General features: G+C 49.2%; 2 long non-coding RNA genes across 2 annotated transcripts; one reads left to right on the top strand and one right to left on the bottom strand.

Moving 5' to 3' along the window:
- The first annotated feature begins 9607 nt into the window (after positions 1–9607).
- On the top strand, positions 9608–12479 carry LOC148217628 (uncharacterized). The gene is made up of 3 exons (XR_015800920.1): positions 9608–10067; positions 10730–10828; positions 12341–12479. It is a non-coding gene; the product is annotated as an uncharacterized LOC148217628 (long non-coding RNA).
- On the bottom strand, positions 11176–12582 carry LOC148217627 (uncharacterized). Its single transcript, XR_015800922.1, has 2 exons — positions 12461–12582; positions 11176–12134 (listed from the first exon to the last, which is right to left on the bottom strand). It is a non-coding gene; the product is annotated as an uncharacterized LOC148217627 (long non-coding RNA).
- Between the last annotated feature and the right edge of the window lie 3627 nt (positions 12583–16209).

The following is a 16209-nucleotide window of genomic DNA, read 5'->3' as shown; positions in this document are numbered from 1 at the left end:
CCCCCGGAATCCCCTGGATAATCCCCCCGGAATCCCCTGGATAATCCCCCCGGAATCCCCGATAAAATCCCCCCGGAATCCCCTGAAAATCCCCCCTGAATCCCCGAGAAAATCCCCCCGGATTCCCCTGAAAATCCCTCGGAATTCCCCGGGAAAATCCCCCCGGAATCCACGAGAAAATCCGCCCGGAATCCCCGGGAAAATCCTCCAGAAATCCCCGAGAAAATCCCCCGGAGTCCCCGGGAAAATCAACCCGGAGTCCGATGGAAAATCCCCCCGGACTCCCCGAGAAATTCCTCCCGGAATCCCCGGGAAAATCCCCCCGGAATCCCCAAGAAAATCTCCCCGGAATCCCCGAGAAAATTCGCCCGTAATAGTCGGGAAAATATGCCCGGAATCCCCTGGAAAATCCCCCCGGAATCCCCGACAAAATCCCCCCGGAATCCCCGACAAAATCCCCCCGGAATCCTCGGAAAATGCCCCCCGAATCTCCGGGATACTCTCCCCGAGATCCCCGGAAAAATCCCCTGGAATTACCAGGGAAAATCCCCCCGCAATCCCAGGGAAAATCCCCCCAGAATCCCCGCGAAAATCGGCCCCGAATCCCCTGGAAAATTCCCCCAGAATCCCCGGAAAATCCCCCCGGAATCCCCGGGAAAATCCCCCCGGAATCCCCGAGAAAATCCCCCCGGAATTCCCGAGAAAATCCCCCCGGAATCCCCGAGAAAATCCCCCTGGAATTCCTCGGGAAAATCGTCCCGGAATCCACGAGAAAATCCGCCGGAAATCCCCGACAAAATCCTCCCGGAATACTCGGGAAAATCCCCCCGGAATCCCCGGGGAAATCCCCACGGAATCCCCGAGAAAACCCCCCCGGATTCCCCGGGAAAATCGCCCCGGAAAACCCGAGAAATTCTTCCAGGAATTCCCTGGGAAAATCCCTCCGGAATCCCCGAGGAAATCGCCCCGGAAACCCAGGGAAAATCCACCCGGAATACCCGGGGAAAATCCCCCCGGAATCCCCGAGAAAATCCCCCCGAAATCCCCGGAAAATGACCACCGGAATCACGCGGGAAATCCCCCCGCAATCCCGGGGAACATCTCCCCGGAATTCCCGAGAAAATCCGCCCCGAATCCACGGAAAATCTCCACGGAATCCCCGGAAAATCCCCCGGAATTCCTCGTAAAATCCCCCTGGAATCCCCGGGAAAATCCCTCCGGACTCCCCGAAAAAATCCCCCCGGAATACTCGGGAAAATCCCCCCGGAATCCCCGAGAAAATCCCCCGGAATTCCTCGTAAAATCCCCCCAGAATCCCCGGGAAAATCCCTCCGGACTCCCCGAAAAAATCCCCCGGGATACTCGGGAAAATCCCCCGGGAATCCCCGAGAAAATCCCCCGGAATTTCCCGGGAAAATCACCCCGAAATCCCCGAGAAAATTCTCCCGAAATACTCGAGAAAATCCCCCAGGAATCCACGGAAAATTCCCCGGAATCCAGGAGAAAATACCCCGGAATCCCCATGAAAATCCCCCCGGAATCCCCGGGAAAATCCCCCGGAATCCCCGGGAAAATCCCCATGAATTCCCCGGGAAAATAATCTCGGAATCCCCGAGAAAATCTCCCCGCAATCACCGAGATAATGGCCCCGGAATACCCGAGAACATCCCCCGGAATTGCCCGAGAAAATCATCCCGTAATCCCCGAGGAAATCCACGCGGAACACTCGGGAAAATCCCCCCGGAATTCCTCGTAAAATCACCCCGGATACCCCGGGAAAATCCCTCCGGACTCCCCGAAAAATTCCCCCCGGAATACTCGGGAAAATCCCCCCGGAATCCCCGAGAAAATCCACCCGGAATCCCCTGGAAAATCCACCGGGAATTCCCCGGGAAATTCCTCGCTGAAACCCCTGGAAAATCCCCCCGGAATCCCGGAGAAAATCCCCCCGGAATTCCCCGGGAATATCCCCTCGGAATCCCCGGGAAAATCCCCCCGGAATACTCGGGAAAATCCCCCCGGAATACTCCTGAAAATCCTCCCGGAATTCCCGAGAAAATCCCCCGGAATTCCCTGAGAAAATCGCCCCGGAATCCCAGTGAAAATCCCCCCGGAATCCCCGGGAAAATCCCCCAGGAATCCCCTGGAAAATCCCCCAGGAATCCCCGATAAAATCCCCCTGGAATCCCCTGGAAAATCCCCCTGGAATCGCGGGGAAAAAGCCCCCCGCATTTCCCGGGAAAAATCCCCCCGGAATCCCCGATAAAATCTCCCCGGAATCCCTGAGAAAATCCCCCCGGAATCCGCGAGAAAATCTGCCCAGAATCCCCGAGAAAATCCCCCCGGAATCCCCCAGAAATTCCCCCCGGAATCCCCGACAAAATCCCCCCGGAATTCCCGACAAAATCCTCCCGGAATCCCCGGAAAATCCCCCCGGAATTCCCGACAAAATCCCCCCGGAATTCCCGACAAAATCCCCCCGGAATCCCCGGAAAATCCCCGCGGAATTCCGGTCCATTTCTGTAGGAGAATAGTTTGTAAGGATAGTGCAGAAGGCACTAGTTGCCAACGAGTTACAGCTGTAGTGATTAGCAAGGAGTGGAAACAGCCTTGCCTGCCCAGTGAGGCTGGTTGTTATAAAAGCGTGGGTCAGCTGGCTGCCAGTTTCACTAAGCACAGCTCCAGCTGGAGGTGCAGAGCCTGCTGCAGTGTGGGCTGGAGCCTGCTGGCTGTGCTGCGAGGAGGAAGGGACACGTGGCCGTGCAAGGGATGGACAAGGTGAGAGGATGCTGTGTGTGGGACAGACAGGCTCAGGTGGCTGGGGAAGGGACAGGCTGGGGTTTAGCCAGTCGTACAGAGGAGAGGAGGAGTCGGTGCTGTGTGGAGCTGCCTGTGAGAAAAGGAGTCAGAGTTGCCTCAAAGAAATCTGTGGAGAGAAGGCATGAAAAGTGTGTAATGAAAGACTCATGTTGGTGCCTGTCATGTCTGTCTTGATAGAATTGCTACACGTTTTCTCGGAATGCTTGAATTTAGACATAAAATGAAAACTTTCTTGTAAGAAAGGAATGCATTTCTCACCAAAGTGGTGTAGGGTGGGGGATCACAACTCCCAGATGGCCTGGAAGCGGAACGGCCACAGGGGTTACTGTAACTGGGCCTCCAGTACCAAAGCCCCAGTGGGTTTAAAGGCTAGAGCTGGGCTGGGATTAGCACGGGCTCTGCAGCTGGGCTCATGCACAGGTCTGTCAGCACTCCTACCCGAGGACAGTCCCTCACCTAGGGAGAGGTTCTAGGCCTGGAGATGAGGCTGAGTTTGGGAAGGGTGATGAGGACATGGTTAGGGAGGGATGTAAATGCATATCAAAAGACTTAATTTTGAGGGGTGGCAAGCATTAGCTATAAACCAGTAAGTATTTACAGCTAAAGGCTGGAGGTGGGGGCTGTCTGAGGAGGACAGGACTGTTTAAGGCTGAAGTTGGAAGAGAAACCTTGGTGAAGCTTTTGCGTTAGAAACGGCCTCACCTGCCAAATCAGATTTTTGTCTTCAGGATTGCATGAGTGAGGATGCCACAGCCAAGGAAAAGGTTCAGGTTTGGGAGGCAAAGGCGAGTTAGGCAGGGCTGCAGGGCTGGGGCTTGGCTGTTTCCATACTGCTCAGGGCAGCAAAGGGTAGCTGGCTCACTGGGCCTTGGATCTAGAACTCTTTCTGGAACAAGGTGGAGAGCTGAGGTTCATGCAAGGAAGGGGCCAGGAATTCTTTGTCTGACTGGAAAATGCCAGAGGGGCAGTGTGTGACTCGGATAGGATGATATGTTCGTCTGGCGAGAGTCACAAACGAATATTTTGGTTTACTGATAACTGGGCAGCTCAGAAGTTACTACTTGACTTAGTTGCTGCTCCCATCTGTTGCACACATAAACAGAGCAAAGCAGACGAATTCTCTCGGAGCCTGAGGTCTTTGACTGGCCCTCCAAAAATGCTGCCCGCTAAAAAACAGACGTGGGGGAGGAAAGTTGTCAGATACAATAGAGCAAGAAAAGGCCACGGGCTTCAAAGTGCCCTCCAGCAGACCATGGAAGTGACGTGTCTGGAAGTGAAACCAGCAGTCTGCTTCCCCAGCCTCCTGGAAGCCTCTAACAGCTACACAGGCAGTGAGGGGAGAGAACAATTCAACCTAAAAATAATTTTCAGTAGCGTTCTGCACTGCTGTTAAAAATACTGCAACCAGGGAATGTGGTGTGGTGATAACTATTAGGCCTGTAAGTCTGGTAACTGGGGCTTTTAGCTCAAACATCTCGGTATGGCTACTTTGAGCCTTGTAAAAGCTGCGTTAAGTCCAATTTCTTGGGTAGTTCTACTAGCTCTAGCCTTGCTTTTCATCCCCTCAGTAACAAAGCAACTCCCTCTCGAGAATGTTATTTACTTTCCATATGATGTGCCTACCGATTTCTGGAATTGCAAATGTCTTTGGATACATGCGTGAATTGAAGTTTCAAGAAAGCTGTCAAGCTGAAACAAAGGCTTGCCATAATGCAGAAGAAAATGTTTTATGGAAGAACTGAGAGGTCCCTAGCTGGGCATAGAATTTGCTATACTAAGGTGTGTTCCAAACGGATCTGCCATCTAAACAAGCAGAAAAATAGTTGGAATGTAGTGAGTTCAATTTAACTATTGCTAGAAAGAGGAATTATTAGCAGAGTTTGGAGCATGATATCACTAGCAGCAGTAAGACGCTTTTAGCTTGCTTCTCATCAATTACTTGTAAAAAGCATTTGTACCTAGTGTGTAGCAATTAATATTTCCCCATTTTCTTCCCCCCCGCCCCCCAGTCTCAGGTACTCCTTTTATTTTACCCTTTTCTGTCTTGTAACATCACCTTCCTTTATTTTATTCTATCTTCTGTTCTCAGAACATCGCAGCATCCTCTGTCAATGTGAAAGCATTTGTTCATCCTGTCTTGGAATGGCTGTCAATGTTGCCCTCTTCTGGATCACTTTTTTTTTTTTTTTTTTTTTTTAACAATATGTTGCTAAATGTCAGGCAAATTAATCCACAAACACCAGCGGTTTATGTCCAAAAAGGAAACGGAGGAGTCCTTTTTGCTTTATTCGAATAAAGGGAGAGGCCATGGGACATTCCCCTGGGATCTCTCAAATTTTTGGAGGACGCAGCCTCCTTTTTATCCTATTTTCCCGGCCGCATTTCCCTCTCTCTTTTCCCATTGGCTGAGGTACTTGAGAGGCACAGACTTCCCGGAACGCCTGATACCTGAAATTCCCCTCTAATGTATAACCCTCCCTTTTAATTTTTAATTCTTATAGAATTCATAGTTTCCCCCCGTTGCTTCTTTCATCTTTCGATATCCAATTTCATTTATCAGCAGCCCTGCAGTTTGTTTGTAAAGGCAACTATCTCTTTCCATTCATCAATCAGTGGAATCCATCCCATTGTTTCTTTTATCTCTCAGTGCTAGCCTTATCTACAGGCTGCTCCACAGCTCATTTGTAAAGACAAATTCAACATTCCTCTCAGCTAATAAATGAGAAGTTAGCTGAAAAAAGTAAAAACTGGATTTTTTTTCCGGTGTGTGTCGGACAATACAGTGGAGAGAATTTGCGGGAGGATGATCGAGGATATCCTATTATAATATCGTTCTCGGACATTTTACTATTTTAGATCATCAGTTGTATTCTGAAAGAAATCTATTTTCATGATATGTGTACGTTTGCACGAAGTTATAGTTAAATATAGCTTGCGGCTGGGCTCTTTAATGAATAGGGGTATTTTTGGTTTTAATTCAATATTTTATGCTTGTGGTGTGTAGTGTGCTGATTTATTTTTTAATGTTATTTACTACGTGCGCTTTTGTTTTTGAGTGAAGGTAACTTTCTGGATGGCTTTGTATTTGAGGCAGAATGAATTGAAGTAGGTTTTTAAAACTGATTTTTCATATGTACGATGGGGAGTTTAGTAGGGGCAGCTCTGATGGTGGGGGCTTGGTTGTTAATTTTATCAGACGGCTTTTGTTAGATACAGCTTTTAATTCTGGAAAGTTTTTTTTTTCTAATGTGCTTTGAAGGTGGTTTTCGAGGATGTATGGTATAGCTTTATTTTGTTTGTAGATGGTGTATGATAAGGGCTATGGTCTGTTTATCTAATGCCATGTTTTTTCATTCAGGTGTTGATAAGGGAGTTCTTGAATGGCGTTTTGTGTTGTTTTTGTTTTTGGTGGGGCGTTGTTTTTAAAGGATACCTTGATAAGGTTTGCCGATGGCGTTCTAGGCTGTAGCATAAGGCATAGGGTAGTTTTTGAATTATTTTGTGGTGGCTTTGATTCTTGCCAGTATGTAGTGTTTGTTTGAGGTAATGCTGTGTAGCTAATTTCTGTTTTCTTATTAATATTAGAATTGGAGTGTTGTAGTATATGGGCTGTTATTATATCCTAGGGGTTCTATTTATTTGGTTGGATTGTTTTCTAGTTATGGATAATTTTTCTCAAAAAACCATTTTCAGGATTTCAGGCGTGACACAAAAGAACGCTCAGATTGCTGGAAGGGAAACGTGTGCCCAGATTGTCTCGAAGCAGTGCTGCTGTCGGTTCTCGTTCAGTTGTGTCTTCTGAAAATGAGACTGTTGTATTCATTGCGCTGTGCTAAACACTTGTCATTCTCCCAATGCCAGGAAACAGATGAAGCTTGAAGAAAGAGGAAGGAATTTGGAAGCGTACAAACAAGCTGAGAAGAGGTTCAGAGATCAGGGTGCTCACTGGCAGCAGGGGCTGGGGTTAGGGCTGAGCAGGAGCAAAGCTGGAGCACATCAACCTCACCTCGTGTTTTCTCGGGGGCTTTATGGCCCTGGCAAGAGAGAGATGTTCACTGACGAGTCCCAGGCCGAGCCGTGAGCACAGCATGTTGTGTTGGAGCTGGGGTTTTTTTTTGAGACGTTCAGCAGCCACACTCTCTAGTCAAGAGTCCTGAGGTTTGTTGCTGCTCCACTTTCATCCTCATATCCAGCTTCCAGCCCTTTTCTTCTCTCTGTCCAGTGTGTCTTTTGTGTTCCTTTCTTGTCCTGTGTGCTCCCCATCCCATTCCCGTTCCCTACGGAGGGGGAGGGTGTGGAGACTGGGGGCTCCGACGTGGTTTGGGGCACCCCAAGGTCCCTGGGAAAGGGAGCCGGGCTGCGCTGGAGGAGCAGGTGAGTCGGGCATGGGGGGGGGGGGGGGGGGTCGGGTCATGCTGGGTGCCAGAACATTGAGAGGGAGGGGTGGGTGTAGAATGCATGAAAAACAGAACCATAAAAATACCTAAATATAGTCTAAAAGGAATGTTTAAATGCTTTTTATTTGGGTAGAGGCACGGTTTTTATAGCTAATATAAAAATAAAATATAAAGAATAGAACTAGATTGGTATACATGTAAAATATAATGAAATATAAGTAGCAAATATCTATGAAAAATCTAGCGTATAACAGAAATAATGCAAATATAAGAATATGTATAAATATAAAATAGAGCTATGAGAATGGTAATAAGAATGGGGTAAAACATCAGTGAGAAATGGAAAAAAAACACATGAAAAATGGTGGGAAAATCAGTGAGAAATGGAGAAAAATCAGTGAAAAACGGGGGGGGGAATCTTTGAAAAATGGGGAAAAAAATCCGTGAGAAATGGGGGAAAAAAAATCCATGAAAAATGGGGGAATAAATCAGTGAGAAACGGGGAAAAGTGGGGGAAAAATAATTGAGAAATGGGGAAAAAATCAGTGAGAAATGGGGAAAAAATCCGTGACGAATGGCGGGAAAAGTCATTAAGAAATGGGGGAAAAATCAGTGAGAAACAGGGAAAAAAATCAATGAGAAATGGGGGAAAATTTGGGACAAAATCAGCGAGAAATGGGGGAAAAAGCAGTGGTAAATGGGGGAAAAGTCGATGAAAAATGGGGGAATATTCAGTGAGAAATGGGGAAAAAATCCATGGAAAACAGGGAAACAATCCATGGGCAATGGCGGGAACAGAGCGAGCTGTTGTCGCTCGTGCTGTGGTGGCCGATGCTGTGGGGAAAAAATAAGTGAAAAATGGGGGCAATAATCAGTGATAAATGGGGAGAAAATCAGTGATTAATGGGCGGAAAAATGCATGAAAAATGGAAGGAAAAATTCAGAGAGAAATGGGGGCAAATATCAGTGATAAATGGGGAAAAAAATCAGTGATTAATGGGGGGAAAAATGCATGGAAAATGGGGGGAAAATTCAGAGAGAAATGGGGGCAAAAATCAGTGAGCAATGGGGGGGAAAATCGGGAAATATCCATGGAAAAATGGGGGGAAAAAATCAGTGAGAAATGGGGGAAACATCATGGTGAAATGGGGAAAAAAAATCTTTGATAAATTGGGGAAACAAATCATTGAGAAATGGGGGAAAAATCAGTGAGAAATGGGGAAAATATGGGAAAAAATCCACGAAAATTGCGGGAAAAAATGCATGAAAAATTGGGGAAAAATCAGTAAGAAATGGGGAAAAAATCAATGAAAAATAGCGGGAAAAATCAGATCGGCGTTCGATAGCTAATGCGTGCCTATGGATTAGATCGGAGATCGATTGATCGCGCCTGCCGATCGATTATATCGGCGTTCGATTGCTAATGCCTGCCGATCGATTAGATCGGCGATCGATTGATCGCGCCTGCCGATCGATTAGATCGGCGATCGATTGATCGCGCCTGCCGATCGATTAGCTCGGCGATCGATTGATCGCGCCTGCCGATCGATTAGATCGGCGATCGATTGATAGCGCCTGCCGATTGATTAGATCGGCGCTCGATTGCTAATGCCCGCCGATCGATTAGATCGGCGATCGATTGATCGCGCCTGCCGATCGATTAGATCGGCGATCGATTGATCGCGCCTGCCGATCGATTAGCTCGGCGATCGATTGATCGCGCCTGCCGATCGATTAGATCGGCGATCGATTGCTAATGCCTGCCGATCGATTATATCGGCGTTCGATTGCCAATGCCTGCCGATCGATTAGATCGGCGATCGATTGCTAATGCCTGCCGATCGATTAGATCGGCGATCGATTGCTAATGCCTGCCGATCGATTGCTAATGCACACTATTTGCACACTCCTTGCACACCCTTTGCACTCATACAGAGGCAGGAGGTTTCTCAGTTCTGGTCGGGGTTTTTTGGGGCGTTCATTCAGGGGGATTTCCTCAAGGATTGGGACACTCCTTGATTCCATCCCTTGCCTGTCTCCCAAGCGCCACCCTGTGGGCAGAGCGCGGTACTGCGCGCCTGCCTCTCCCAAGATGGCGGCTCGGGTGTCGCTCCCCGACCTTCTAACTCTGGCTGCAAAAGGAGGGGGGCACAGCAAGGAGCCCGCTCGCTCTAGTGGGATGCCTGCGCACGACGCCGACACCGATCCCACGGGTGCGATTTTCGGCGGCGTTTCCAATCGTGCGGACATCTCCTTCAGCCCGCTTCGGCCCGGGGGAGAGGGGCGGGGCCGCCAGCGATGGTCCCGGCGCAGCCCGGGCAGGCTCGGGGCGGAGCCGGGGCTTGGCGAGGCGGGGCACGGAGGTCCCGGGGACGGGACCGGGCGGGGCCGGGGCGGTGCTTTAGGGGCGGTCCCCAGTGGTCCCGGGCGGCACCGGGGGCGGGGCCGGGTGATCCCGGAGCGGTACCGAGCTGTGCTGGGGACGGTGCTGCAGGGGCGGTGCCGGGCCCGCCTCAGGGTGATTGAATGCCCAGAAATCGCCTCCTCTGCCCCGTGCTCACACTGAGCTGCGGGCTGCAGCGTGCTGTCGGAGCTCCGCACACAGCACGGATTTGGGCTTCCCCTCCTCTGAAACCCTCTCCCCCTTCTTCCTCCTCCTCATCTTCCTCTTTGTCCTCTGTCACTGCTGAGGCTCTGGAAAGAACTGAAATTCTGCAGGGAGAGATGTCCTCTCGTGGCCCCAGGGACTGCCTCGGCACGGGCCACGAGCGCCTCCGGCCCCTGCCTTCTCCTGCTTGAAAAGATCACCTGGAGCCCGAGCTCGGGGGGGTGAAATCAGCTGAAATCCAGGTAACTCTGTCAAGTGCCCCCCAGGGACATCGGCGGGGCTGGGGGATGAGGGTTTGAAACAGCAAATTCTTTGGAATATACACCTGTCCCTGTGCCGATGCTGCTGAGCTTCCTGCCACAGTATATCCCCACTCCATGAGGCGCTGTGAGGTTATGACAGTGGGAATTGAGCAGGGAATTCGGGGCTATGGGCATAATTCACGGGAGCTAGCAAAGCTGACAGCCAACCCCAAATCGGGGCACAGCACAGAGAACAATCTGTGTGCTGCCCTGTCAGCTCAAGCTCCTGGGCTGGGAAGTATTGGGAGTTAAATGTATGGAATTACACAAATCACAGCAACTGGCATCACCCAGAGGGACAATCCAAGGCCCAAACAATTCCTCCACAGTCCACTCTGGGAAAAACACCCTGTGCCTGCCAGGAGCTCTGACCCTGCTTTTCCTACCAGCTCCTGAGCAGTGTCAGGGCCACCACGACGCCTTTAAAATCCAGATAAACCCCAAATCCTACACAGTGAATAATCCGAAGAAAGTACTGAATTGTTGTCATTAAAAGCTCAAAACTCATTAAGAATTCTATGACAACAGTGTAATGGACTCCCAGGAACCTCATGAATGCTCTCGGTTTCATTTTTGTGTCTTTTTACTCCCTCATTTGGCAGCTTGTAAAACTTATCCTGGAATTCAGAGGTCAAGCAGGATCGACTTTGGATTGACCTTCACCTCTGTTCCCACTTTGTGCAAACACAACTCGTGCCCAGGTGGGTGAACTCATCACCTCAGCTTTTCACTCCAGAGTATCCCCTCCTTATTTCCCTGTAGATGAACTCAGATCCACTCCTCACCTCCACTGGTCATCCAAGCGTCCATTCTGTTCCCCACAGGCCCTGGTGGCCCCGGGGAGCTCCCTTGGCCTTTCTCCTGCCCCTCTGCAGCCCGAGGTCGCTACACAAACAGTTCTTGTGTCCCCTCTAAATGACCCCGGGTTTTCTGCTCAATGAATGGCATGACCCGTGCCCACTGCTCATGATTCACCCAACCAAAATCAAGAGCAAATGTTGCTTGGGCTTTAAGAACTTGAAATAACTCTGAAGCAAAAGAAATCACCTTTTTCTTCTGGTTTTTATTTTTTCATTTAAGATGCTGGACTTGCCTCTGTGGATGTGTGCTGAGCTCTCACTGCAGGGGACTGTCAGGCCTGAATGGCTGTGAGTTCGTGTTCTTCTCAGTAGGGAATCAGAAATTATTCTTAGACCATAGAATTGTTTTCTGAAACCTTTCCCCTTTCCTCTTTGTGCCTTTGAATTTTTCAGCTGTTCCCTGTTGTCACTTCCCCTGCCTGACTTCTGTGCAGCTCCTAGCTGGGAAAAACTGGGAAAACTTAGGGGGTACAGAGGTGGAATTTTTGGCTGGATTTTTCTAACATTTCTAATTTTGCTGAACTTATTTCCCCAGTGAGAAGAGCACGAACTCACAGCCATGCAGGCCTGACAGTCACTGCGGGAAATCTGACACAGTATTAATAAGTAACCTTTCCTGAGAGCAGTCACCACCCCAGTCCTCCAGCCTTGTCAAATGTTTGCAATAAATGGACCCAAGTTCTAATCCTTAATCTAAATTTATGTCAGCTTTTGTTAGAAAGATACCGGACAGTAAATCATACAAGAGAATTTAAAAATTGCACAAAGAATAACAGGCCCAGACCAAACCCAACCGCCCCCATCACCGCTCCACCCCAATTTTGGGAGAAACAGTGATACAGTTGATAAATACTCTCCTTCCACACTATTCAGTCCTTCACCGCACATCCCCAGAGAGGAGTCCCTCAGACCTTGCTCCCCTGAACACCAGGAGAGCTGGAGTTTCACCCAGATCCCACATTCCCATGGCAGTTAATCCCAGCAGGGAGGCAAAGAGGAACCCTGCATCCTCTGACATAGCCCACAGCACGGGCAGCACCAGGAGCCCTCCAGGCTCAGACCTCTGGTGCTGAAGCCTCTGGGCTTTGGCTGCTCAAACACCACAGCTCTTGGCAAAGATGGCAGGAGAGTCGTGATTCTTCCTGTCCTGAAAGAGAGGAGGAAAAGAAAATTAAGTCGACTGCAGAAGGATTCCAGCTCTCAACTTCTGCTCTGATTCCTCACTCTGGGGTTTTATCCATGACAAGTGACACCAATTCAGAGTGCCCTTTTCCAGCATTTTTATTCCTAACTATTTCAGACATTAAAAGGATGCTCATTTCTCTTATTGTATTCTTTGCTTAATTTTATTAGCGGCATTTTCATCCCAGACCCCACTTGTCAGTTCTTCAATCCTTTAGCACTGGACTTGGCACAAAGGGATACCCGTGGTGCTGCATCACAAGAAATCCCAAAGAGAAACCCCTTCCAAACCTGACGGAGAAAGCTTTCAAGGCACTCCAGAACACAGACAGCTGTTCCTGCCTTGTCAGGCCACACCAATTCTGTCCCATCCACCTGAACTGTGCAGGTGAGGAAAAGGCTTTCCTTGCTCCTCGGGAATCACTGTCTGAGACCATGGATGTCCATCCTGGGCAGCACCTGGAAACAACGTGGGAAAGGCAAAATGAGAGTGTTTTCTATCAGAAAATTACTACTACTAATAAAAATAACAATCAGAACTTCTGGACAAATTTAGTAACATCACTTTGATATGAGAAATACAGGCCATGCCCATCCTTGTAGCCCAGGTGAAAACAGGAAGGAGAACTAGAGGAAAAGCAGAGTCCCTTATTTGATCTCTGGACACAAACTGAGGCCTTTTCCCTGTGAAAGCAAACTCACCCTTCCAGGGTTCCTGAGATCAGCTACGAGGAGGCTTTTGGCACTCCAAGAGCAGCTGGGTCACAGCTGGATGTGGCTTGGGTCTGGGAGACACCGTGCTCCTTCTGGAATTATAGCACGCAAATGCCTGCTCCTGGCCCCGGGCCCGGAGATAAAATCTGTGGGGTTTTTCCCTGTGCAACATTGTTCACCCCTCCCAGGTTCCTGAGATCTGCACAGAGGAGGCTTTGGGCACCCCAAAGGCAGCCAGGGTTACAGGTGGGGGCAGCTTGGGGCTGGGAGAAATCCTCATCCATTTGGAATTTTATCAGGCAGAAACCTGGCTGGGTGCACAGGTCTCTGGACACGACCAGTGGCCCTTTCCCCTGTGAAACAAAACTCACCCTGCCAGGCTCCTGAGACCACTTAGGAGGAGGGGTTTGACTCTCCAAGAGCAGTCGCAACGAGAGATGCTCACACAGAAGGCCATGCAGAAGAGGAAACGAGCGCACCCGCATTCCCCCAAGGCGCGCCCCAACGCCCCAGACCCGGCACCGCCAGCTCGGGCAGTCCCATAAAGCATCCCCCGCCTCCGCAGCGGCGGGACAGGCGGGGCCCGGGGTCCCGAGGAAACCGAGCGTGCCCGGAGGCGCGGCAGGACGGCAGCGCAGCGCCGCCTGGCGGCGGAGCAGGAGAGCAGCGCCGGGCCCCATGGCAGTATCGGTACCCGTGCGCCCCCTGCTGTCCGCGGCGATGCAGCGCCCGATGCCGAGTTCCACGCCCGTGTCGCCGAGGGAGAGGGGCACCGCTGGCTGGGGCCTCCCCGCCGACACGGACAGAAGCCGAAGCAGAAGCCCCGGTGCCATTGGCGGCCCCTACCCAGCGGGCCGGGCTCCGCCGGGCCCGCGGCCCCGCGCGGTATCGGGTCGTCCCGCTCCCGTCTTCGTCGCACCCGGGCCCTGCTCCTGGCATGAAGCGCGTCACCGCCCCGCGCCGTCCCGCCCCCCGCGCGTCATCGCGTGCGTTCGGCGGCCCGCCCCGGGGGCAGTGCCGGGGGCGCTACCCGGGGCGGTGCCGGGGCAGTGCCGGGGGCGGCACCGGGGGCGGTGCCGGGGCGGTGCCGGGGGCGTTCCCGGTCGCCGTGCCGGGGTAGCCCGGGGAGCGGTTCCGGGAGCGGTTCGGGGGGCGGTGCCGATTGCAGTCCCGGTCACTGTCCCCAGTCCCCGTCCCCAGTCCTGGTCCCGGTCCCAGTCCCCGGTTCCGGTCCCCGATCCTGGTCCCAGTCCCAGTTCCCCGTCCCGGAACTCGATCACGGTCCTGGTCCCAGTCCCCAGTCCCGGTCCCGGTCCCTGTCTCCAGTCCCCGTCCCCGATCCCGGTTCCGGTCCCTGTCCCAGGTCCCCGTCCGCGATCCCGGTCCCTGTCCCATTTCCCCATCCCGGTCCTCGATCCCAGTCCCGGTCCACGTCCCCGATCCCGATTTTTCCCCCCCTTTCACACTGATTTTTCCCCCGATTTATCAATGATTTTTTTCCCCATTTTTTCCCATTTCTCACTGATATTTTCCCCCATTTTTCAGGGATTTTTTTCCCCATTTCTCATTGATTTTTTTTCCCATTCTTCATGGAGTTTTCCCCCCGTTTTTCACTGATTTTTCCCCATTTCTCACTGACTTTTTCCCCATTTTCCCCCATTTCCCACTGATTTTTCCCCATTTTTCATGGATTTTTCCCCCCCGTTTCTTACTTATGTTTTTCCCCGATTTCTCATTGATTCCCCCCCCCCCCCCCCCCCCCCATTTCGCACTGATTTTTTACCCATTTTTCCCCATTTCTCACTGATTTCTTTCGCCATTTTTCATGGAATTTCCCCACCCATTTCTCACTGATTTTTCCCCCATTTCTCACGGATTTTTTTCCCCATTCTTCAGGGATTTTTTTCCCCATTTCTCACTGATTTTTTCCCCATTTCTCAATTAACTTTTCCCCACTTTTCCCCGTTGCTCACTGATTTGTTCCCCCATTTTTCATGGATTTTTTTCCCCATTTCTCACTGATTTTTCCCCCCCATTCTTCATGATTTACAGGATACTCTATCGTTAATGGAAAGCAATTAAAGGAAGGGGGGAGGTTACCAGCCACCTGGTCAGCTCAGACAGCAGAGCTGCACACGCTTGTGAGAGCCTGTGAATTATAGCAGGACAAGACATTAAATATATTTACTGATTCTAAATATGCATATGCGGTAATACATTTATTTGGAAAACTATGGGGAAAAAAAGAGGTTTATTAAGCTGCAGAAGAAAGAAGAAAAAAATTGGTTTACAAGGGATGGCAAGCAGTGGATACCAAAAGCTCTAGCCTTACAATTGTTAAAACAACTTCATTAAAGGAGTCGTTCTGTGCCTTCTTTGGGGTGAGGAAAAAAGGCTGAGGGGGGCTCCGACGTGGTTTGGGGCAGCCCAAGGTCCCTGGGAGAGGGAGCCGGGCTGCGCTGGAGGAGCAGGTGAGTCGGGCATGGGGGGGGGGGTCATGGTGGGTGCCAGAACATTGAGAGGGAGGGGTGGGTGTAGAATGCATGAAAAACAGAACCTTAAAAAATAGCTAAATATAGTCTAAAAGGAATGTTTTATTGGCTTGTGTTTGGCTAGAGGTAGGGTTTTTTTATAGATACTGTAAATAGAAAAGATAAAGAATAAAAATATAGAAGCAAATATAAGAAACCAATATATAAATATATTACATTACATTATATTATGTTATGAAAATAGAAATATATAAATATTCAGACTTTAAAAGGAATGTTTTATTGGTTTTTATTTGGTTAGAGGAGGGTTTTTTGAAAATAATATAGGCAAAAATATACCAATATGCAAAAATAGATACTGACATAAAATTATTATAACTATATATGCATATATATATGTAAGTATAAATCTATAGAAATAAATATAAATATAAAATACATGTATGTAGTATGTAATATAAATAATTTATCGATTTTAATATGTTATATTAAATAGTATGTTATAATAGAATGTAAATAGCATCTAGTATATTAATATACTAGTAAAAAATACGTTAAATAGTATATAAATATAGAATACACAATATAGACATATAAATCTACAGATATAAATATGAAAACTAAATAAAAAAATATATTCAAATAGAATTTAAAATAATTGTGTTTTTTGTTTCTATTTGGTTAGAGGCAGAGCTTTTAAAGAAATAATATTAAAAACTATGAACCTACAAATATATATGGATATAGATAAAATAGAAATACCATTAGTAATATAAATCTATGTATATAATGAATAATAAAAGAATATTGTATATATGATAAATAGAATAGCAA

Source organism: Sturnus vulgaris, unplaced genomic scaffold, assembly GCF_052056855.1.
Source record: "Sturnus vulgaris isolate bStuVul1 unplaced genomic scaffold, bStuVul1.hap1 Scaffold_521, whole genome shotgun sequence".
Classification (NCBI taxonomy): Eukaryota; Metazoa; Chordata; class Aves; order Passeriformes; family Sturnidae; genus Sturnus; species Sturnus vulgaris.
This window is presented reverse-complemented; position numbering and strand designations above follow the sequence as displayed.